This window comes from Microtus pennsylvanicus, chromosome 7, assembly GCF_037038515.1.
Source record: "Microtus pennsylvanicus isolate mMicPen1 chromosome 7, mMicPen1.hap1, whole genome shotgun sequence".
Lineage (NCBI taxonomy): Eukaryota > Metazoa > Chordata > Mammalia > Rodentia > Cricetidae > Microtus > Microtus pennsylvanicus.
Window position 1 is genome coordinate 116190364 of NC_134585.1, and position 23552 is coordinate 116213915.

At 47.4% G+C, this 23552-nt stretch overlaps 1 long non-coding RNA gene across 1 annotated transcript; it reads left to right on the plus strand.

The window, feature by feature from the left end:
* The first annotated feature begins 4801 nt into the window (after positions 1-4801).
* On the plus strand, positions 4802-7646 carry LOC142853906 (uncharacterized). The gene is made up of 3 exons (XR_012911285.1): positions 4802-5422; positions 6280-6418; positions 6983-7646. It is a non-coding gene; the product is annotated as an uncharacterized LOC142853906 (long non-coding RNA).
* The last annotated feature ends 15906 nt before the right edge of the window (positions 7647-23552 follow it).

The window sequence follows — 23552 nt, forward strand, 5'->3', positions numbered from 1 at the left end:
TGCCCCTTCGTTGGTGAAGCTGTTTGGGGAGATGCTGCGGCCTCGCTGGAGGAAGTATGTCACTGGACAGCAGCTTCCTGGTCTCACTTCTAGTTTGCCCTCCGAGTCCTGGTGTGATCTCTCACCTTCCTGCTCTGGCCTCTTGCTGCAGTGGCTCCCTGCCATTATGGATTCTCCCTCTGGAAACATAACCACAAATAAGCTCTCCCGTAAGTTGCTTTGGGGGGGGGGGGCGTACTTTACGACAGCAACAGAAAAGGAACGACGACCCATCGTTTATGCAACTCCTCAGTTGTGAAACTTAGGCCAACTTTTATTTTTGTATTTTAAAACGTCTCAAGGTTATCAAATGAGGCCAAATAGTACCACCTAGCATATAGGTTCACTGAGGGAGTTCACAAGAAAACACGGGAATTATTTCATGTACAGTACCTAACGTGTAGCAAATAACCAGGAGCAAACCAAGCAGCCGTTGTTACTATGTAAATGGTTTTGGGTCTCAGATCTTCCTCCCAGCTCAGTAATCTCTCTGGAGACTTACTTCTCTACACAGCTGTTCCTTGTCTCCTTCTCCACTGATGTCTCAAGGGCAGGTGCACACAGGTAGAGTTCAAAGGCGGGCTCTCAAGACTGAGAAGCACAGCCTTGTTCAAACAGGTCAAAATCAAGGCAGAGTTCAAAGGGTATGAGCCAACAATAGGTTGCTTGGGGGGAAAAAAAGGTATATCTTTTCTTTTCCTAGACCTCCCTTCCTCTTCTATTAATAAGCTAGCTGTTGACGTCATCATTCATCAGCCACCCAGAAGAACCCGAGCCATGATCCTCAACTCCCGCCTTTGTCTTGACATTGTCACTCAGTCTGCTCCTCAACAAATCATCGTTACAGTGTGAAGAAGCTTCTCTCTTTATCTTGTCCATTTTATATTCTTGTCCCACATCCTGATGAAAGCCTTCTGAAAATATTATAATTCAAGGCCAGATTCCTGGCTCTGAGGCAGGTCATGAAGTTTGCTGGCAAAGGCACACTCTTACGGCAGCTCCTGTTCGTGTTTAGACTAGGAGAACACTGTTAGAATAGGAACCTCAGCCTGTGGCGCCTGGAGAAGAAACTGATAGTTGCCGTGGTCACTGATTCGCCTTGGCCAAGAGAATATAAGCATATGGGAGACAGCCTAATTGTGAGCAGAGCCTCTGAGAGCGCCAATGCCATCCCAGCCTTGCCTGCTCGCTGGCTGAGATAGTACCATGGCACAAACAGAACCGCAATTAATTTGTGATGTGCAAGACGGGAACAGAAGACAAGCGTGCTTGCCGATTAGCATGTGGAGACTGTTACTCCATTACATCCTAGGTAAAAGTGATACGGTTCCTGCAGGGTTATTGACAGAGTCTTCAAGCTAACGATGATGTCGTATGAAATCCGTGAGCCAGGGTGTTCTCCAACAAAGGCACAAAGCTTAACATGTTGCTGGTCGCCCCTGGAGCACCTCACATGCAGGAGACACCAAGAGCGTTCTCCTGGCCAAAGCTCTACCCTGCAAAGCAAACTTTTTACTGTTTTGGAACTACACATTCCTGAAAGGAGCCACGAGGATGGAACTTCTGACTTTGGTTTGGTGGGCACATAAGGAGACAGCAAGCACAAGCAAGAGCTGCCTGAACCTCGGAGAGGTGTCGGGAATCGGAGTGGCCTATTGAGAGGAGATGACATTGAATGGCATTGCCGTGAACTTATTTATGACCTACTTCGCCATATTGGAAGAAATGTCAGCAATCTGGGCATTGGTAACATAACTTGACAGAGAAAAGAGCTCCAATTTTCTAATTCTACCGCAAGTCTCAACTCCATCTAACCACATTTCTTCTGGTTGGCAATGGCACTGACCACAATAACAACGTAGCTTGAATGGTGTTAATTTATCAAAAGAGTTTAAACAGAGTGTTACTTTCCCGTCTATGACAGAATTGGATATCACAGGGCATTTCAAGTTTAAAGTACTCTTGATTCAATTTTTTAACACTCAATACTGAGGCATTTTCTATACACCATCACGCTGACGTTTTATGAGGGACTTATCCTAGGCTCTGGAGCATGTTCAGTATCATCTCTGTTATGATCTGAGAGGTCACTGGTACTCTCATAACTGCGGCAAAGAAAAACATCTCCAGACACTGGTCAAGTTTCCAGGGTGACTTCCGAAAGAACAACTGTAATGATAGGAAATTAGCGGCGATGACGGAACAGGCGGACATCATTTTGAGGAGGCCCTTTGATTTGCTGATTCATCTGTGCAGTTAGCTAGCTGTTCCTTTGCTTGTGAATTAAACCAAACCTGTTGCAATTCTCCATAACAGCTATGGGATGGATGCTGTAGAGTGCAAACACGATTTTCATAGTCCATGCAGCATAGAGTCTGAGCGCTAGATTCATGCTGGAATCAGACAGCATAAATTGGACTCTTGACTGATGCTTGTTTGCTATGTAACTTGAGATGAATGTCTTTCCTTTCTGCCATTGTCTTCCGTACAGCCCTAACACATGTGAAGTGACACTGAGTTGTGAGAGGTCAAGGCACACAGGGTGCTTCCAACTGACCCCCGAATAGAAAAACAGAACAGATATTTGGTGGGATCCCGACCTGCTTGTACCACCCCTCAAGTTAGCCAACACCGTCTCTGTTTCACGCACATCAGAAGGGAACAGTTAGCGAAATCAAGTCCCAAATCACAGAGCTGCTAAGACATTTGGAAGTCAAATCTTGTGCCTGACATTTTTCTCACAGCCACATGCCAGGTGTGGATGAAATAAACAGATCAACCCTAGGAGAACAGCTCTCTGTCAGAGACAAAAAAAATGGGGACCAATATCCACCCGGCTTGTGTGCTTGCTCGAGGTGGCGGAAAGTCCCAGTGAACACAAGGCAAAAACACAACCTTTACCCCTGACTAGCTGTGCAAATCTGGGCAAGTCTCTGGAACATCCTGAGGCTGTTTACTCATCTGCAAAATGGGCACACAACACAGGCAAGCCACCTGCCGACCTTCACAGAGGATGGTCACAGTCATGTGAGAAAATGTTCGTAGGGGAGAGCTGGAGAGCTGCTCTGTTTCCGCAAATGCTTTCAGCAAAGGCCACTTGAGGAAGGCAGTGGCCCTCTCTGCCGCCGTTAAAAGTCCTGCAAGACTCCTCGATTCCTGGGCCGCATCTTGCTTCTACAAAAATGAGTGGGCTTGGGTCCCCACCTTGCCATCCAATATCCGTGCTCAGCTGAGGCTTGGGTCTCAGGGGAGCTTCTGGACCATAAGGGTGGGGATGCTGCCTGAGATCAGGGTGGACCATCCAGGAGGTGACCCTAACTTGAAGACGGCAGCTGCTGCTTCTCTGTTGTTAGTCAGCAGCCCAGACAGATGAGGTGTCCATGGTGACCTTCCTGCCTCAGTGAGTGTGGGAACTCGGGGCTTCCCAGGGTGAGGGAGTGGGAACATAAACAACGTGGCTCCAGCAAGGGCATCTTGTCCTCCCTCCACACTGCCCTATCCAGGGAGCACAGAGCAGATGGTCTGGGCATGCCATGCTGTGTGCTCCGCAGAGGAAGAAAGCCTGCTTCTGGGGGCAGGAGTTTGCAATCTGAAAATGAGTCTAGCTTCTTCAAGGATGGACACTTCCTGACAAAAGTCCCACCCTTGGCATGGTTTGCCTTCAAAGGGGCAGAGGCAGAAACAGATCATCCTGGTGGAATCCTCTCGCCTCCTCCTCCTCAGGATCTCTAAGGCCACATTGTCTCCTTTGCATATTGGCCAGTCCTTCCCCATCTCTTCCTGGATCAGGATGGCAGACACAATAAACGCAAGGAGATTTGGAAGAAATGGCTAAAGACTCGGCCACTAAAGGTTCCTCATAGCTAAGGGCCGTCCGGATGCACACCATGATCAGTACGTGTTGGCTGACTGCGCGGAGCTTCTCCCATGCATTGGAGCAGCTTTTAATTCTTCCAGCTGCTGCCTCTTCATGTCCTCAACACCTGATCTCTCCAAACAGCACCACTTAGAATGTCCTCATGCAAAATGGTAATGCATTTTTTTTCCAGATGTGAAATGTTCCCCAACCTTTGCCTTAAACATTTTCCTTTCCACTTTTAACATCAGCCAGAGCCCGCTCTGCTTTTGACAAATGCGGTCACACCCTGCATGCCTTAAGGTGCAGGGGATGCACCAGTCAGCAAACTTGGTAAAGTGGGTAACCAGAGCACGTGTCTTCTAACTGGGAAGACAGATTAGAACGTGAACGAACTGTCTCTGAAGGAGACATCTGTTCGGGGAGCCACAAGTGCCCGTCAGTGGGCGCGGGTGGGGCTCAGGACCCACTGTGCCTGAAAAAGAGGTGATGGGTTTCAGCAAGACAGGTGGAGTGCGGGGGGGAGGGGAGGGGGGAATGGAAGACAAAGGAGAAGAAGGGGCTGGGAAGGCAGAGCATTTGAGGAAGCAAATCTGAATAGCACAGCACCTCGTGGTACAGAGCTGGGCCTCGCCCTCTCCCCTGAGCTCTGCTGTGGCCAGATACTTCTGCCTACTCACCCACCATAAAACCTGTCTCAGAGATTCTTCCTTTGACGCTCTTCCTTCTCCCGGCTGCGATTTCAGTCTCAGGGGGACACTTTCCTCAAATGGGCTCAGAGTATGAACACTGAGATGCTCAGCTAAGTGCTACTGCCTGGTGCGAGCATCAGCAAAGGACTCGGCTTTCTGACCTGTGGTTCTCTCCCAGCAGTGAAATTAATAATTACGCTAATGGCAATGCATGATGGGTGTTTACTCAAAAGCTCACTAGTGCTGTGTACTGTTTATCACAGCCAATTCTCATGCACCGTGTGAGGCAGGTAATCTTCCCTCTTACCCTCTTCAAAGCTTTCTCGGAAAGTCTAAGTGCCACACCCATCATGGATGTATTTTGGAACCCTGGAGGTAGAGGAAAAACCTAAATGATATTATCATAATTTTCAGCAAGTGTATTTAACTAATAAACCCATTGTTCAGTGTCCTGGTGGTTATGAGGTATGCAGGATTGAGGGAGTCTCAAACTCATTTGCTCATCTCCTGAAATGAATGAATGAATGAATGAACAAAAGCAGAAAGCAAGAATGAAACAGCTTGTCATCAGCCAACTGACTGAATGACCTGCCATGCCAAAACATGAAGGGGAGAACTCCACAGGTGTGACCCAAGGTTACAAAGATGGCAGTCTGGTGACCACTGATGCGTGGAGCGAAGGCTGAGAAACAGCTGACGAGGAAACACAGAGGTCTCACTCATCATCTGCTGGTGCTTACAGCAGCAGTGGAGGCCGGAGCTGAACCCAGAAGGCGCCAAAGCGCTGGTTCACAACTTGGGGGTCAAACAACCCGTTCACCATGGGAAAACACAGGTATTTACATTGTGATTCTTTTTTCCTTTTTTTTAAATATTTATTTATTTATTATGTATACAATACTCTGTTGGCGTGTATGCCTGAAGGCCAGAAGTGGGTACCAGACCTCATTACAGATGGTTGTGAGCCACCATGTGGTTGCTGGGAATTGAACTCAGGACCTTTGGAAGAGCAGGCAACGCTCTTAACCGCTGAGCCATCTCTCCAGCCCTACATTGTGATTCTTAACAGTAGCAAAATTACAGTTATGAAGTAACAAAGAAATAATTTTATGGTTGGGGGATCACCACAGCATGAGGAACTGGGGTCCCAGCATTAGGAATGTCTCTCCTTATGTTCCCTGGTAATCGTGTCTTCCATCCCTGTCATTTTACCACAGCGGCTTTTTTTAAATTCCAAACTCTAGTTCTGGGATGTTATTTATACTCGACACAGTAACAATGTACCCTGCAGTTACCAGTTTCTAAAACTGCATGCTGGTATACCACACTGACGTGAGTGTGCATGTACACACGTGATGATGGCGTGTGTGGATGTGGATGCGAGTGTGAGAGCCGCTTCTTACACTTCACATCCCTGTTGGCAAGAAGTCACACGTGTGGGAGGACCGGCAGCAAAAGCAGAGGAGATGAAAGACAGACGACTTTGGTCTGATCTCACAGACCGGAGGGAGGCAGTGACTGAGAGAGTCAGTGAGCTGAACCCGAGTTAGGCACAGGCACTGGAGCAAACATCTGCCCAGAGTGTTTCCGAGTCCTCTGAGCTTCCAGCAATCACCTTTCCCTCACAATGCTAGGCCATCTAGCCTAGGGGTAAAGCTACAGGCTGGATTCACAAGAGTCGGTCTCTTTCAGCAGCTGATTGAAGCTGAGTGAGTCACAGTATCTCTCGGCCTCTACATCTCCACCGGTAAACAACAGGGCTACTGCCTGTCTCCTGCAGCCCTGTTAAAGATAAAAGAAACCTTTAGAAGTGCCTTGCAGTCGGTGTTTGGTAAGTTGCAATTTGATGCTATTTCATAGGTGACAAAACAGATATTCAGAGGAGGTAACTCTATCTTCTTGGGCCCCAGCTAGTTCCTGGCGCGGCTCGGGAGCAGTCAGGCATCAAGTCAGGTCCCGACTCTCATTCCCACAGAGAGCCAGTCCCACTCTGGAGTAATATTCAGGCCTTGAGCGACTTCTCTTCTAGATTGCCTTTAATTTGCACTTCTCTGCCAAATTTGCACATTTGTAAATTTGAAACTCCAATGAAACGATTTAGGGAGAAGCTTCTGGAAAATGAGATCCGGGATGGCCCTAGGTGACCTTAGCAGGGGGAGGGGGGCCATGCTTCATCACACCCACTTCAATTGTGGACAGGAGGATTATTTACTTTGTGGGTTGATGTGATATGATCGTAATCCCGTGTTGGCACCACTCAGCCACTTCCCTGCCACCGTGGGTGTGTGCTCAGGCTGTGTAAACTGGGGAAAGTTGTGCAAACCCAGGAGGCATCTGGGCTTCTAATGCCTCTGTCTAACCAGCAGGCTCCTTTTTCTCCTTTCATCCCCTCCAGCGTTAGGAAAGCAGCGATAAATGCATTTTCAGTGATCTTTTCTACCGCGTTCATCCTGGAAACAGTGGAAAGACAGATAGAAGAAGAGAGGAGAACCAGGACTTTCATCCGGAAAAGACAGTGGTTAACCTTGGGTCCCCAGGCTTCCAGGCTCACTCCTTATCTCTCAATGAAGAGGAATGGCAGATTTATGGAGTACGCATTCTGTTAAGTGTCCTCAATCATATCATTTTGTTTATTGCCCAAGAACCCTGCTAGATAGAAACACTTAATTGCATTGGGTAAATGAGAAGCGAGGCGGCCGTGCCAGCTATATTTGTCCAGACCACAACGTTGCTAAAGAGGAACTTGAGCTGGAATTTGAATGTAAGGATCATCTAATTCAAATATTTTGTTGTTGTGTGTTATTACTGTGGGGTAGGACTTTGTTTTCTTTGTTATTGTTGTTGTTTGAGGGTTTCTCTGTGTAGCTTTGGAGCCTGTTCTGGAACTCACTCTGTAAACCAGGCTGGCTTTGAGCTCACAGAGATCTGCCTGTATTTGCCTCCCTAGGGCTGAGATTGATTCCAAATTTTAAATGTGAACTAGGAATTCATTCATTCTTCTATTCCTTGGGGTCTGTCTGTAGGCAGAAGCCCCTTATTCACTGATTATATCAACTGTAGACCCTGGTAGTATAAAGAAGGATTTCCTTGCCATTTGATGCCATTGATTGAAATAAAATACTTACCTTCATCTGCAATGCTTCTTTAATTAAAAAGGAAAAAAAAAACAATCTGAGACAATCTTCTTGATTCCTTGCCCAGGAGCTTAATAGTCAATCCAGTTCCAGTTATTTAACAGTGTTCATTGACAGGCATGGTGGTTCACATGGAGAGTGTGGCGGTTTGAATAAAAATGGCCCCCATAGGCTCGTAGATTTGAATACTTAGTTGTTAGGAAGTGGCACTATTTGAGAAGAATTAGAAGGATTAGGAGGTGTGGCCTTGTGGATGAAGTATAACACTAGGGCTGGGCTTTGAGGTTTCAGAAGCCCATGCCAGGCCTAGAGCCTCTCTCGCGCTCTCTCTCCCTCTCCTCCCTCCCTCCCTTCCCCACCCCTCTCTCTCTCCCTTTCCCTCTCTCCATCTCTCTCTCTCCCTCTCCCTCCTCCCCTCCCCTCCCTCTCTCCATCTCCCTCTCCCTCTCTCTCCTTCTCCCCCTCTCCCTCTCCCTCTCCCTCCCTCTCTCTCTCTCTCCCTCCCTCTCCCTCTCTCTCCCTCTCCCTCTCTCCCTCTCTCTCTCTCTCCCTCCTCCCCTCCCCTCCCTCTCTCCATCTCCCTCTCCCCCCCTCCCCCTCCCTCTCTCTCTCTCTCCCTCCCCCTCTCTCCCCTATGGATCAGGATGCAGTTCTCAGCTACTGCACCAGCTCTGCACTCCCTGTCATGCTGATAATGGACTAACCTCTGAAACTGTAAGCCAGCTCCAATTAAACGCTTTCTTATGAATTGCCTTGGTCATGGTGTCTCTTCACAGCAATAGAAGAGTGACTAAGACAGACCCACTCTTGGAAATTCTAACCTGCATAGGGTCAAAGAGTAGGAGAAACCTTGAGGTTACAAGCTGCTCACTTGGCAGTGGGGCTCTGCACTTCTCCCCCTCCCCCCCATTCTCACCTGCCTCTGATAGCAATCAAATGTGACAGTGGGCTGGAGACCTAGTGGGGCTTGTTCGCTAATTTCGAGTGTGCACTGATCTTGTGGAAGTCCCAAGTTCAATTCCTAGCACCCACATCAGAGAGCTCACAACTGCCTGTAACTCTAGCTACAGGGGCATCTAATGCCCTCTTCTGGAGTCTAGGGACACACATCATCCCACATGTATGTACACACACACATATGCACATAATTAAAAATAAATAATATTTTTGAAGAATGCTCTTTGAGAGATGCTGTTGCTGCTGATGGAGTAGCTAAAGAGAAAGGTTGTGGCGTTTGCTTTGTAAACGCCAGCGCCTACTTACCAAACCACATTCTCCTAATACGGTCAGTAGGAATGAAAGCCAGCCTGGGTTGGAGGGGGTCTCAGCAAGACTGGGGCTGAGACAAATTTATGGCAGGCAATCAGAGTTTTTCATACCCTTATTAGAAACAGAATATAAGGTTCCCAGGATACAATGATGTGTGCAAGCTATACAGGGTACACAAGATTCATGTCTAAGGCCAATTGTCCTGTCAAGCTTCTATATGCTTTGCTGACTTCTAGGGATCACAGAGGAACACTGGCAGCCTGAATGCTCTGCTGTCTGAGGGAGTGCCTCAGTTTCTCAGGAACTGAAAGGCACACAGTGCCCCCCGGGGTCACAGACCCTAACCTGGAAAATCAGGCCGCACACCTCTCAAGGCTGCTAGACCAGGCCAGCTCCGTGATTCTCTATACCTCTTTCTGTTGTTTCTACAAGAGTCCAAAGTACAACAACGTCCTGTAGGTTCTTTAGGAAAAGTGACTCCCAACATTCCTCTCAGGTCTGTCCCCATCCTTCCCCAACAGGCCTGAATCTTAAATGTCACATTTCTCATGAGCTCACTTTGCTTTTTCCTCTTCTGTGTTCTTATGTAGGGTTACTTCCTGTGTTTGAGACCTTAGATGAATCCCAGCCCAGCACTTTTGCTTCTGGACCTGGTTCCATAATCTTCTGTCGTGTTTGGGGGGGGGGGGTGAATCTCTGGATCAGAACTCCCCTCCCTGTCTCCTCGTGTGTCTCCACGAGGCCTCAGCTGTGAGCTACTCCTGTCAGAGAGAAGAAAGCCAGATTTTTTAAGCATCCGTGGTGACAAGGGCATCCTGACACTTACATAAGAAGCCCATGAAAAAGGAGAGGACTCAAGGATGCTTCAGAGACTGCTGGCTGTGGGATCCACTTGAGTCAAGGGAGCTGTGGCTAGGAGTGGATGAATGAGTAAAATGGCTTTGATGTTTAATGAGTAAGGCTAGTTTAAGGACCAGAGGGACCAGTGTCCAACACAGATGAGTAAGACAAGAAACATTCGGGGCTTTTCTTCTTTTTCTTTATTCCTCTCTCATAATATATATCCTGAGTGCAGCCTCCTCTCCTCCCTCCCCTCCACCCAGTCCCAGCCCTACCTCCCCCTCCCCCAGATCCACTGCTCTTCCATTTCCCTTTGGAAAAGAGCAAGCATCCCAGTGACTTCAACCGAACATGGCATAACAAGATGCAATAAGGCTGTACCACCCTGAACACACCCCATCTAATCTGATCTTGGAAATATTCTTAAATAAAGCAAGAATGTGGACAACATTTTCAGGAGAATGTAGAAAGGAGGTTCATAACTACAGAGACTAGCAAGTCAGAGGGTGAAGGCTTGTCAACCCAGACACTCAGGAGGCTGAGGCAGGAGGATGGCAATTTCAAGGCTGGATTAGGTTACAGAAAGAATCCAAGGGCAACTGAAACAAATTAGTGAGACTTGTCTCAAAATAAAAAGTCAGAAAGGAGCTTGGATGGAGGTTGGTGGTACGACAGCACTTCATGGGCATGGGGGAGGCCCCAGGCTCAATTCTCCAGGGCTGCCCAAAAGAAGTCTTTGAGCATAGTTTTATTACTATTGGAAAATAATAAGCAACACACACTCCATACTTGCCTCAACTCTTTATAGGTACTACCTTATTCAGTCTTCACAAATCCATGTGGTATAGCCCAGCATCAGCCTCATTAACAGATCAGGAACCAGATATTCATTCAAAACTATAATTTCTGCAAGGTCACACTGCGTCTAAGTGGGAAAGCGTGGGACCGTGAAGAAAGCTCCTTCTCTAACATTGACTTCCCTAAGTATGCTTCAGGTAGGGGCTTTGGTCCGACCCCAGGATCTCTGAAGAGCCTTGGACAAAGAAAAGAGAAAATCCCATTACACCTTTCAATTGTCGATACTAACATTCTTTACTTTTGAACTGACGTGGCACAGTCTTTAAGCCTGTATTTCCATCCACAGTTTTCTCATAAAATAGGTACCCGCATTCTGTCTGTGTTGCGCTATGCATGTGTTCGAATGCAATATGCCACCGCCCTCCAGACCAACAGCTCCTGCCTCGCTCATACTTGTTGTTCCTAACAAGGCTGCCAGGAGTTGTTTTCCATGAGAGGAGATGAGCAGCCCATGTGTTTCACAGATGGTGAAAAAATTGTGGAGGTCAATGGCTTGAGCAAGGTCATGGACCAAGTTAACCACATTTGGCTCGCATCGGGATCAATAATGACTGTGTGTCCCGTCTCATCCTTCGCTGGCCTGTCTCTCCCAGTCCTGGGCCACATTCCAAACTGGGTCATCTGGTGCACGCCGGCTGGCCGAAAACTCCCCCTGTGGTTTTGCACACATCTGGTGATTTTTCACTTCTCTCTGTGGCACGTGCTTTCAGCCTATTGCTGCAGCAGCAGAAAGATGTCCATAGCTCCACGGAGCATAGCTAACTCAGCCAGAGGTGCACAGTGCGCCTCCCAGCAGGGCTTCCAAAAATAAACAGCGTCACAGTTGCAGCGTGCCGGACTTGAAGCTGGAAACCCCCAAACTTAGGACCTCTTCCCAGGCTTCCGCAGGCCCCGCCCTGACATTCTGTTACATTCGTGTTTTTTTTGTTTTTGTTTTTGTTTTAAGAGAAATAGCTTGGTCTAGCGGCACAGGATTGAAAGCTCGTACCTGTGATCTCATGAGGTTCAGGCGGAAGGATGAGTTTAAAGCCAACCTGGGCTACAAAATGAGATGCTCTCTCAAAGACCAAAATCAAAGCAAACAAGCACTCAGGAGGCAGAGGCAGGCCTCTGTGAGTTCGATGGAGTTTGCCACCCAGCCTGGCACGACGGCCAGGGATACACAGAGAAACCCTGTCTAAAAAACAAAAATTGAAAACAAACAACGAACAAAAATCTCTCAAATGTATTTAAATAGAAAAATTAAGAACGTGAAGAGTAAGTGGGAGAAGGCACAATTCTCCCGTTTTACAGGACCGTTATTATTTTTGTTTCCTCCAATCTAATTTTCCTTGTAGGTTTATATATTTTCGCTCATTTATATACTTTTACACAATGAGAATCATAATTTATATGTAATTTTGGTGCCCTGTTCTTTGGGTTACTTACTTTTATAAATGCTTCTTGTTGCTGTGGTTTGGATGTGGCTTCAGCGCCTCCCAAGCCGTCAAGGGCTGAAATGAAACCTTATAGTGATATATAGGAGGAAGAAACTTACTCCAGCGTGGGGCTTAGAGTTGGGGTTTTGGGGAAGGATTAAAATGAGACAGGTGGTGCCCCTGACTTTTTGTGGCTTTAAAAAAGGAGGGGGAGGAGCCGGACGATGGCTCAGTCCTTAGACTGCGTACTGCTCTCGTAGAGGACCCAAGTTAGGCTCCTGGCACCCATCTGCAGTAGCTCATGATTGCCTGATGCCTCTGGCCTCTGTGGGTCCCTGCACCCATGTGCATGTATCCCCCTACATACACTTTTTAAAAAAAAAATCTTATTTTTTTTTTTTATTAAGAGGGAGAGACCAGACACATACTCTATATTCATGTACCCTTGTCTCTTCCTAGGTGATGACCTGTACTAACCTGGGGCTCTGCCAGCAAAGGGTGTCACTAGGTGGACCCTCAAACTTGACCCTCTGGAACCATATGCCAAAATAAGCCTCTTTTCCTCATAATTCAGCCAGTCTTTGGTACTGGGTGATAAGTGACTGAGAGCACCCAAGCTCCCACAGGATCTCGAGGGAGGAAGGAGACACTGAGAGGGAGAAAGCCAGCAGGGACTCCCATAAAGCAGCGGGTTGTGGGTGAGTCACGCAGGGACCCGACTCTTCCTTAGGTTGCTGCAACTTAAACAAAGCTAGGGGAAAGACAAGAGGGCACATGGAGGGGTCAAATGATCCACAAATAAGCAGAAGGTTCTGGACAATTAACTTGCCCTGTTGGGAGTTAGAGGCAGGGCTACCTAAACAGACCTCAGGAAAGAATGGCTCGTTATAGAAATGACTCCCCTTGGGAAAGACCATCTTCCCATGAGCAGAGGCTGTGGAAAATGATACTAACTTAGGTCACCGACTGCCATCCTCAGAGCTTTTCCAGAGCAAAAGGAAGTGAGTCATTCTACCTGCTGGGAGGAATTGCTTACCTCCCTGGTATGTTTCTTTCCTGTATCTTGACCTCTCTTTCCCTCTCTTGTCTCACCCCAATCCCACTTCCCAAATGGGTTCCACTGTCCCTGTTCACCAACCTTCCTCAGTCAAGCTCATAAACAGTGTCTCTCACTGTCTTTTGTTGGCTTTCCAAAGCCATGATGCTACGCTGTGTCTGCACAGCTGGCTTTAGCACATACAGGCTCTGTGTCTGCACAGCTGGCTAAGGCACATCCAGGCCAGCACTGTACGCTACCTGTGCTGCAGCCCGGGAAAAGCTAAAGGATGGTGAGGAGGGTGCAGGCTACCGCATCCGGCTGTGTTTCTTCGGAGCTGCTCTGCCTTGCACAAGGAAGCCAGTGGACACTAGACTCCAGGAACTTTCACCTTTGCGGCAGTGCTGAAAAACTGGGAGACTGGCCCTGCTGTTCTTCAATGACAGGTAAGGAAACTGAGGACTCTTGTTTATACAATAGTATGCTCATACAGGTGTAATAGGATGAGATAAACCCAACATGCCAAGCAAAGAATAAGGTAGAACTGCTTGTTACCACTTTCCCCAAAAGACTAAGCCATGGATGGCAGGCAGCTCCTCCCTGGAATCCCAGCACTTGGGAGGCAGAGGCACGATGATCAACATGAGTTTGAGGTAAGCTAGGGTTATATAATATGTTCTAGGTTAGCTTGGGCTACAGTGTAAAACTTGATCTCAAAAAAACATAATAATTTTAAAAACATCATTAATCTTTTGTTTTGTTTTTGTTTGTGGTGGTTGGGGGGAGGAGTCTTTTATTGATTTTTATTGAGCTCTATATTTTTCTCTGCTCCCCTCCCTGCTTCTCCCCTCCCCTTCAACGGGGGTAGGGGGTTGCTCCTTTGTTTTCTGCTGGGGTCAGAACACATGGTTCTTGCTCAAACTTATAAGCACCGGGCCAATATGGTAGCTCCATGTTCGTTACCTTTCTCTCTCCCTCTCTCTCTTCCTGTCTAGAGTCCCTGTCCCTCACCCTCTGTCTCTCTCCCTCCCTCTCTCTTCTTCTTTCTCTCCCTGTCTCTCTCTGCCTTTCTTTTCTCTTCCCTGTCTCCCCCCCCCACATAATGTGAGGTTCCTTTACTTCTTTCAGTTGGAATCTCATCCTTTCTGTTAGCTCCCCTAGAGCTTCATCAGTGAGGCCTCACACTGAGTGGGTGAGACAAGGTTGAGGCTTGCACTCTAAGATCAAGGTGTGGCAGAGCTCTTTGGGACCTTTGATGTTCCTGGTCTCTGCTGTGTCGCCTTGCTCTCTGCCTCCATCAGTCACGGCCTTCTCTTTATGCATATGTGTGAGAGTCTCCACAGGGCAGTCTTACTATAAGACGATAGTAATAACGGACTGGGTGCCTACTCTCCTTCACTGTGATCTCTTTTTAACTGTAATAATGATAGCTGCTATGGTCCTATTTCCCAATGCAGCAACGTTATGAGGCATGAGGAATTGGGTGGCGAGGAAGGTGTAGAGCAACTCTATACAACATTGCATCTTTCTGCTTTTTGCTTACAAATCTGTTGGGAACATTTTCTAGGATGTATAGGAGCGTTTCTGTTGGGGAAACAAACTAAACTATGCATATGAGGAGAAGAGGAGAAGGCCTGAGTAAGGAACAGCATGATGGGAAGGGGCTGCCCACAGGCTTGGGGGAAGGGGGAGGAAATGAAGGAAATGGAGAGGGCAGGGAAGCTGTCAGAGCTGAGAGAGAGAGAGTAACACACACACACACACACACACACACACACACACACACACACACACACACACTCGAGCATGCTTCTCTCCCTTCACACGAAAGGGCTCCTTAGAAACCTGCCAGAGGGGAACTTGTGGGATTGTCCAGTCTTCACTACGACTCCAGCTACTGGGCCACCTGCCCTTATCAAGCTTGGGATGGATGCTAGAAGGAGCTGCAGAGAAACCACGGAAACTATAAGGGAAACATGGGACCACTCACTCCTGGGAAGGTGAGTGTGTTGAATTCATTTACCGAGAAGCTCTGTATCCCATAGTGAGAGCCATATGCCAGGCATGGTGGCACCCACCTTTAGTATCAGCATTCAGGGAGGCAGAGGCAAGCGGGTGCCTGTGAATTTGAGGCCAGTCTAGTCTACATAGTGAGTTCCAGAAAAGTCAAGGCTACATAGGGAGGTTCTGTCAAGAAAAAGAAAAAAAGAAAGAAAAGAAAAGAGGCAGATACATTTTCAAATCCTAGCTCTGAGCCTTTTTTTTTAAAATAAAGATTTCATTTTTCAGAATAGGTTTTAAAATTCTTTTCTCATATAATACATCCCAACCACAGCCTCCTCTCTTCCCAGCCCCTTCCACCCTTCTCCCCCAGATCCATTGCTCCTCCATTTCCCTTCGGAAAAGAGCAGGCCTTCCAGAGTATCAACCGAACAGAGCATAACAAGATGCAGTAAGACTAGGCACAAACCTTCATATCCAGGCTGGACAAGGCAACCCAATAGGAGGAAAAAGGTCTCAAGAACAGGCAATAGAGCCAGAGACACCCCACTCCTACTGTTAACAGTCCAACGAAACCCCCAGGTAAACATCTAACCACAGCATGAATGCAGAGGACCGGGTGCAGACCCGTGCAGGCTCTGATTGCCTCTTCGGTCCCTATGAGCCCCTATGAGCCCTGCCTAGTTGGTTCTGTGGGACAAGTTCTCCTGGTGCCCTCGACCCCTCTGGTTCCTACAATCCCCCCCTTTTGGGGGGTTTCCTGAGCTCCACCTAATGTTTGGGTATGGGTCTCTGCATCTGTTTCTATCAGTTGCTGGAGAAAGCCTCTCTTTTAGAGGGTTTTTTTTTCCAAAACTTTATCAGAAAGCATAGAGGTTCCCCGTATGACCCCTGCCTCTTTCCCTATCCGCATCCCCAAGCAGAGAGGTAGGGAGGTTCATCTGTAACTAAAAACCCCCACTGACATCCCACACCACCCAAGCCCAGAGTGTGCCTTGAAGTTAGCTCTTCGTGGTGTACAGTATGTGGGTCTGGACAGATGTCTAATGACGTGTAACCCATGTGAGATTCCTAGAGTGATTTTACACCCCTAAAAGTCGTCCGTGCCCTTCCTATTCCTGCCCCTTCAACCTGATCCCCAAGGCCTCACTGTCTTGACTCCTTTTGCAATCCAGTGGCCTTAATAGCTGGTAAAAACAAGTTTGCCGAAGGAAGGTTTTCTTTGCCTAGTGGTTTCAGAGGATTATCATCCCTCACAGTGAGAAGGGCACAGCAGTGGGACCAGCTCTGTCGGTGGCATCGGAGGGAGGGGGTGAGAGGCAGAGTCTCAGGTGGTCTGGAAAGCAGAGAGCAGGGATGGAGCTAAAAATGTGTCTGGCTGGGGGCTGGAGAGATGGCTCAGAAATTAAGAGCACTGATTGCTCTTCCAAAGGTCCTGAGTTCAATTCCCAGCAACCACATACATGGTGGCTCACAACCATCTATAATGAGATCTGGTGCCTTCTTCTGGCATACAAACATGCATGGAAGGAATGTTGTATACATAATAAATAAATAAATCTTAAAAAAAATGTGTCTGGCTGTGATATACGTGTTCGTGTGTGTGCACATGGATATGCGTGCGTGTGTGTGTGCGTGCGTGTGTGTGTGTGTGTGTGCGTGTGTGTGTGTGAGCATGCGTGTGTGTGTGTATGTGTGCGTGTGTGTGTTTGAAGGACATTGGGTGTCTTTTTTGATCATTCTCTACCTTACTTTTGGATATGAAGTCCTCTCTCTGAACCTGAAGCTCATTAATTCAGGTGAAATGACTGGCCAATGAGCGCCAGGGATGGGCTGTCTCCACTCAACCACTGTTTCTGTCTAGTGGCTGCTGGGGACCCCGACTCAGGTCCTCATGTTTGCACAACAGGCACTGTACAGACCGAGTCACCTCCCCAGCGCCAGGTATAAGCTGTAAAGGGTTGTCCCTGAGGACCTAACTTCCAGCAGCCAAGGCCCTGCACCAGCAGCTCACAAAACAAGGCCCCAAGCTGGGTCCAAGCCCAAAACAGGAGATTGTGAGGGGCATCCCAGAGTCAACCCTCAGCCATCCCTGGTCCCTTCACAATCTCCACGGTTTGGGTATCTGCAGAGGCCATTGCATCATTCAGTACGTAGCCTTTCCAGCTGCCTCCTGTCTGTCAGTGACGGGTAGTTAAGATTCCACAGTGGCCTTTCAATGCCTGGGAGACACTCAACCTTGCTTTTCTATGAGACCCTGGGCATATTAGTCTCTGTGATTCTGCTTCCTTGTGCAGAAGTTACCTGTATGTAAGTCACTGGGTGAGCTACATCAAGTGCGATTCATGAAATTTCACTGCATGAAAAAGGTGCTTTGCATTTTGATTATCCAAGACATATCTCTCGTCTCCAGGGCTGTTAGATGTTACCTGTATGACATTAAATACAACTAGCAAAGGTCCTGTCATCCGGAATGCATACTTTGAAGAGAAAGGTAGTTATTTAAGTAACAAAAATAAGCCCATACAATGAAATCTTATCATTTTAACCTGCATAAAGAAAACATTTCTAACATAGAAAAAGTGAACAGAGAATAGTCGGGGACAGGGACGAAAACAAGGTACTTAGTGAGAGCCACTCTGGGGAAGTGACGTGAAGCTGAGACCTGAAAGTTGAATTGGGGGCAGGAGACAGGCAGATGGAGGGCTTTAGCTGCGGTGGTGTGGGGAGGGAAAGGGAACAGGTCCTAAGGCAACAGAGAGCCTAGTGTATTGAAGGAACTGAAACGCCGGTGTCACTAGAGAGTGTGAGCAAGAGGAACGTTGCCTGATGCTGGAGACACAAGCAGATGGGACTGTCAGGGATCCAGGGGACACCTGCTCTTTAAGAGTGAGGGGGGGTTGGGTAGTGGTGACGCACGCCTTTGATCCCCAGCACTCAGGAAGCAGAGGTAGACAGACATCTGTGAGTTCGAGGCTAGCCTGGTCTACAGAGCAAGTTCCAGGACAGCCCGGGCTACACAGAGAAACCCTGTCTCAAAAAGAAAAAAAAAAGAGTGGGTGGGAAGGGTCAGCTAATAAAGAAGACAGGAAGTGGCATAGAAGACAGGTGCCAGGCAACCAAACATGGGAGAAGAAGAGGGGGGGGGCTGAGGAAAGTTGACAAGGATGGAGACTTAGCAGATTTTGGTTGTTTAGCAAGATGTCTACCCCCACACCTTTCTATATTTCTCCCAAGCTGGTAGAGAACTCATAACCTTCCTCCTCAGCCCTTTCAGTGTTGAAGTTACAGGTATCTGGGCCACCAAGTCCTTTGACGCCTCTGAGATAGCAGTCGGCTCAGGCCACAGCCAGAGGGAAAGCCAGACGCAGGACTCTCAGAAGTGGTGCTCAAGGAGCAGAAGAAAGAGACGGAAGCTGGGACCACTGCATTGTGAAACCAAAGAACAAGAGGAGGCGCCGCTAAAATCGCTTCTTGAATTTTGTCTTAAATTGGAAATTGTGAGCGTTGTCGCAAGGTGAAGAGAACCCGGTGACCAGAAAGGGGAAATAAGAGAAAGGATGGCTAACCTGCCTTCCAGAGGCTTCTTTCGCAGGACTAGTTTGCCTGCAAGCAGAAGATGTCAGGGAGAAGCCGGGCCAGCAGGCAGAGGAGCTCGCTACCAAGGCTGATAGCCTGCGGTCCATCATGGGGATGAGCTCGGTGGGCGGAGACACAGTGAATCTCTGTAAGCTGCCCTCTCACCTCTGCATGCTCCCCCACCACACACGAATGAGTAAATAAACGTGAAAAGGAAGCGTGGATTCTACTGCCTCCAGATGATGCAATCTCAGTCACACACACGGCTAGTTTCCAGACTGTAAGATAGATATTTCCATGTGATTTTAAAATAACAACTGTAAATCAAACCTGCAAGGCCCGGTTCCAGGTCAGCTTTGTGTTAACAGGTCTTTTAAAGATCTTAAAGTCCAAATTTCCCAGTTGCTCACACATTTCCTTCTGCCCTAACAGAGACAGAAAGACACCAGCTTGCGAGGCTGTAGGAAGAACGGAACAAGAGAGTTTCATTTTCTCACCCACTTGCCTTACTAACTGGGAACAGAACACATTTTCCGTTCCACCTCCTCCCTTTTTCATGAAGAAGACAGATAGACAGGTAATTTATATCAAAGTTTAGCATGTGTACGGTTTTTAAAAAATCAAATAGCTATTCTATATTACATATTCTCCCCCAAAATGCCCCCCCGCACGATTCTCAAGCCCCAGAGGAGTGCTCTTTGCTCTTTGAATGCTTTATCAATCTAACTCTGCCTTTTGTAACTAGCATACCTCTAAATAGCTGCTTCTTCATCTTCCCTATCGACTTTCGCTGCAGAAGGTGGGGATGGAACTTCCACCACTGCCCATAATCCATGACACATGTGTTTCCTGTCTTACACGCCTAATCACTTTAGCCCAATACTCAGTATTTACCTGCCCAGGGGAAAAACGTACTGTTCCCTCCTATATTATAAATCTATCCGGATCTCATATCCTCTCCGCTCTCTTTGGCGTCACTTGTCTCAGTTTTCATATGCCCCACGTGGATGTGTTTATGCCACCAACAACCCATACTTTCCCCTGGCTGTTTTGACAGTTTGGTATTCTACCATTTGGAAAGAGGTGCCCTTGATCTCGAACCTTCCAGGATGCCTCCTGCCAGACTCATGAATGCTCAGGCCTGCTGGGTTATCTCTTTACCTCATCCTGGGGATTTCCTTCACTCTGCTGAGTACCCTGATTCTTTTTCACCTCTTCCTCTTTCTTGATTTACTCCATTGTTTTGGTGGCACGTGTCCTTCGGTAGGTTCCTCGGAGAGAAAAAAGAGGAGATAGACCCTGCCAGGAGGCATTGTGCTGCACGCTCTGCCCTCGTTCACTTGGCGATTGCTATACCAGTGTCTTCTAGACTCCCAGCCCTTGTCTTTTAGCCTGGTCCTTTTCTCTTACCCACTGACAGTTCATTCAGGAAGTGTTGCAAAACGAATGCCCTCTTCCCCAGAGCAGCCGTTATCTAGTGACCAAACAGATAAAATAAATACCCTCCTCAGCCCTGAAGGTGATAATTGTGAAGTACTGTGTGTGTGTGTGTGTGTGTGTGTGTGGTGTGTGTATGTGTGTGTGTGTATGTGTGTGTGTATGTGTGTATGTGTGTGTGTGTGTATGTGTGTGTGTGTGTGTATGTGTGTGTGTGTGTATGTGTGTGTGTGTGTGTGTGTATGTGTGTGTGTATGTGTGTGTGTGTGTATGTGTGTGTGTGTGTGTGTATGTGTGTGTGTGTGTGTATGTGTGTATGTGTGTGTGGTGTGTGTGTATGTGTGTGTGTATGTGTGTGTGTATGTGTGTATGTGTGTATGTGTGTGTGTGTGTGTGTATGTGTGTGTGTATGTGTGTGTGTGTGTGTATGTGTGTGTGTGTGTGTATGTGTGTGTGTGTGTGTGTGTTTGTGTGTGTGTTTCAGGGAATGGAGCAGCGCCACTGTTGGTGGCAATTCACTTAACCCTGTGTGCATTTGTGGAGACCACAGTTGGAGGTCAGGTGTCTTCCCCTGATCCACTTCATCTTTTGGAGACAAGAGCTCTCACTGAATCTGGAGCTTCTTGTTGCAGCTAGACCGACTGGCTGCGAGTCCCTCCTTTTCCTCCTGCTCCACCCCAGTAGTGGGGTTGGAGACGTCGCAACCACAGCCAGGTTTATAATAGGCTCTGGTGACCTTCACGGAGATCCTCATTCTTACACAATGCTGATCCATCCTCCAAAACCTGAGGCGAGTTTCCTCCATAGTCCTCACCAGAGAGTTTCCAGGGAAACCAAAAGCCTGACGACAGTCCCAGCCCTTTTCAGATACGCTGGCTTCCTTGCCTCGCTTCACCCCTGACAACTTTGCTCTGAGGTCATCTCCAAAGTGATTCACGTCCATCTCTGATCTGTTTGCCTTGTTTTCTCTCCAAGTGTATTGCTTCGCTTCTGCTGCCATGTTTTCAATTTGAAAATCTTGTTTTCGCTGCTCTCTGAAAGTTCATTAGAAGAAACCTAACAATAAGGTTTCTGTTTTTATTTTGTATATATGCAGATACCTTTCTAAGCTTAGACTCTAAGGACACCAATAACTTGGTTTTCTTTGATAAAGATGCCATTATCTCCTCAAACTGCAGGATGGCTGTCAGTGTTTCTTCAGTGCTACAACCTAGTTGTAGGGAAGAAGAGAGAAGGCAGGGTCTCCAGTCAGGGTCTGTGGTGATGTGAATGGGAGTGCCCCCCATAGATTCCTCATAATCTGAACACTTGGCTCGCATTTGGTGGAACCACTTGTTAAGGATTAGGAGGTGTGGCCTTCTTGGAGGTGTGTCACTGAGAGCATACTTCGAGGCTTCAAGGGATTCAATCACACCATTCCGATTGTCTCTCTCTGTCTCAATGTTTGTGTTTCAAGTTCCTGCTGTAGCAAAATGGCTGCCTGCCTGCTGTCAGGCTCCAGCCATGATGAACCAGACTCACCCTCTGAAATCGTAAGTCCCGAATGAAATGCTTTCCTTTCTAAGTTGCAATCGGAAAGTAACTAAGATGGGTCTCTGGGAAATTTTTGTGCCGCATCCTTCCAGTGTTTTCGGGGTCTTGTCTTCATACAGGTGTGCCTGGCTTCCCTATTTCTTGCTGTTCCGCTGGAAGACAAACTTCTAATCCTTGGGGCCTGCATGGGAGGCACAGTTCACAACTAGGCAATAGCAAGAGGAGGGCAGTTCGGGGTCTCATTGCTTCCTGGGGTAACTTTCAATTCATCTTGCTCTAGCTATAACCTCAGACAAATTCCTCAATGCTTAGTACCTGAACTGCCTAGCATCTGGGGATGGAGGAAGGTAAAGAATTCCAGTGTTAGTTCTCAGACACAGGTCTAGGGTTCACCCTGCTCGGGTCACTTGAAGCACTTACCACTCATGCATCTGTGTCCAGCTTTGAAAATGACTTCACACTGATGTTGTAATAGACAACTGTAATCCTGACACTTCAAAGGCAGATGCAAGAGAATCACAAGTTTGAGGCCAACCCGGGTGTTGGGGTTTGAATAAACATAGCCCCCTAAAAACTGATATGTTTGAATGCTTGGTCCTAGTTAGTAGGATTGCTTGGGAAGTGTGGCCTTGTTGGAGGAAGTGTGCCACTGGGAATGTGCCTTGAGGTTCCAAAAGCCCGCATCAGGCTCAGTCTCTCCCTTTCCCGCCACCAGTAGACCAAGATGTAAAGCTCTCAACTACCGTTAGCACCATGCCTGTTGCCCCTACCATGATGATCGTTGACTAACCCTCTGAAACTGTAGGCAAGACCTTACCATGTTTCCTTTTGCAAGAGCTACTTTGTGTCTTATCACAGCAGAGATAATAATGATAATAATCACTGGGCAGCAGAGTGACAGAGACCATGTATCAAAAAATAACACAAATAAATCAATCTGAATTTTAAAAAGCCAACATATGCATAATAAATAAATAAATGTTTTTCTTTGCATGTTTCGTTTGTCTTCACAGGCTTTTCCTTGAGAGCATTTGTACCTACTTACTTATTTCCTCACCTATGCATAAAAAGATCCTGGAACACAGTGAAGAGACTACTCTCAGTTCCTAGGAATGGGCAGGGAGGAACGGCCAAGGGAGAACATGGAGGAAGTAATTTTGTTTTGTCTGTGCATTTTTTTTCTTTTCTTTCTTTTTCTTGGCTTTAACACCATGAGAGTATCATGCTTAACCAAAATATTGTTTTGGTTGAATTCTGGGAAGAAGTGGTACACAGTGTACTTGTTGAATCTGCTGTTCTTAACTAGAAGTATCAAGTGTTGAATCTGCTGTCCTTAACCAGAAGTATCAAGTGTTGATTTTCTGTAACTGCAATTTTAGTATTAAGAACTGAGAGGTTTCTCAACTAAAATCCCTCTTAAACTACTGAGAGCTCAAGAACAATGGCAATGAGGTTATTTTTGTTGTTGTTGTTTTGTTTTTTTATTGGTTTTTCTAGACAGGGTTTCTCTGTGGTTTTGGAACCTGCCCTGGAACTAGCTCTTGTAGACCAGGCTGGTCTCGAACTCACAGAGATCCGGCTGCCTCTGCTTCCAGAGTGCTGGGATTAAAGGCGTGCGCCACCACCGCCCAGCTCGGCAATGGGTTTTTGATCCTACTGCACGTACTGGCTTTGGGGGAGCCTAGGCAGTTTGGATGCTCACCTTACTAGACCTGGATGGAGGTGGGTGGTCCTTGGACTTCCCACAGGTCAGGAAACTCTGATTGCTCTTCGAGCTGCTGAGGGAGGGGGACTTGATCTGGGGGAGGGGGAGGGAAATGGGAGGCGGTGGCGGGGAGGAGGCAGAAATCTTTAACAAAC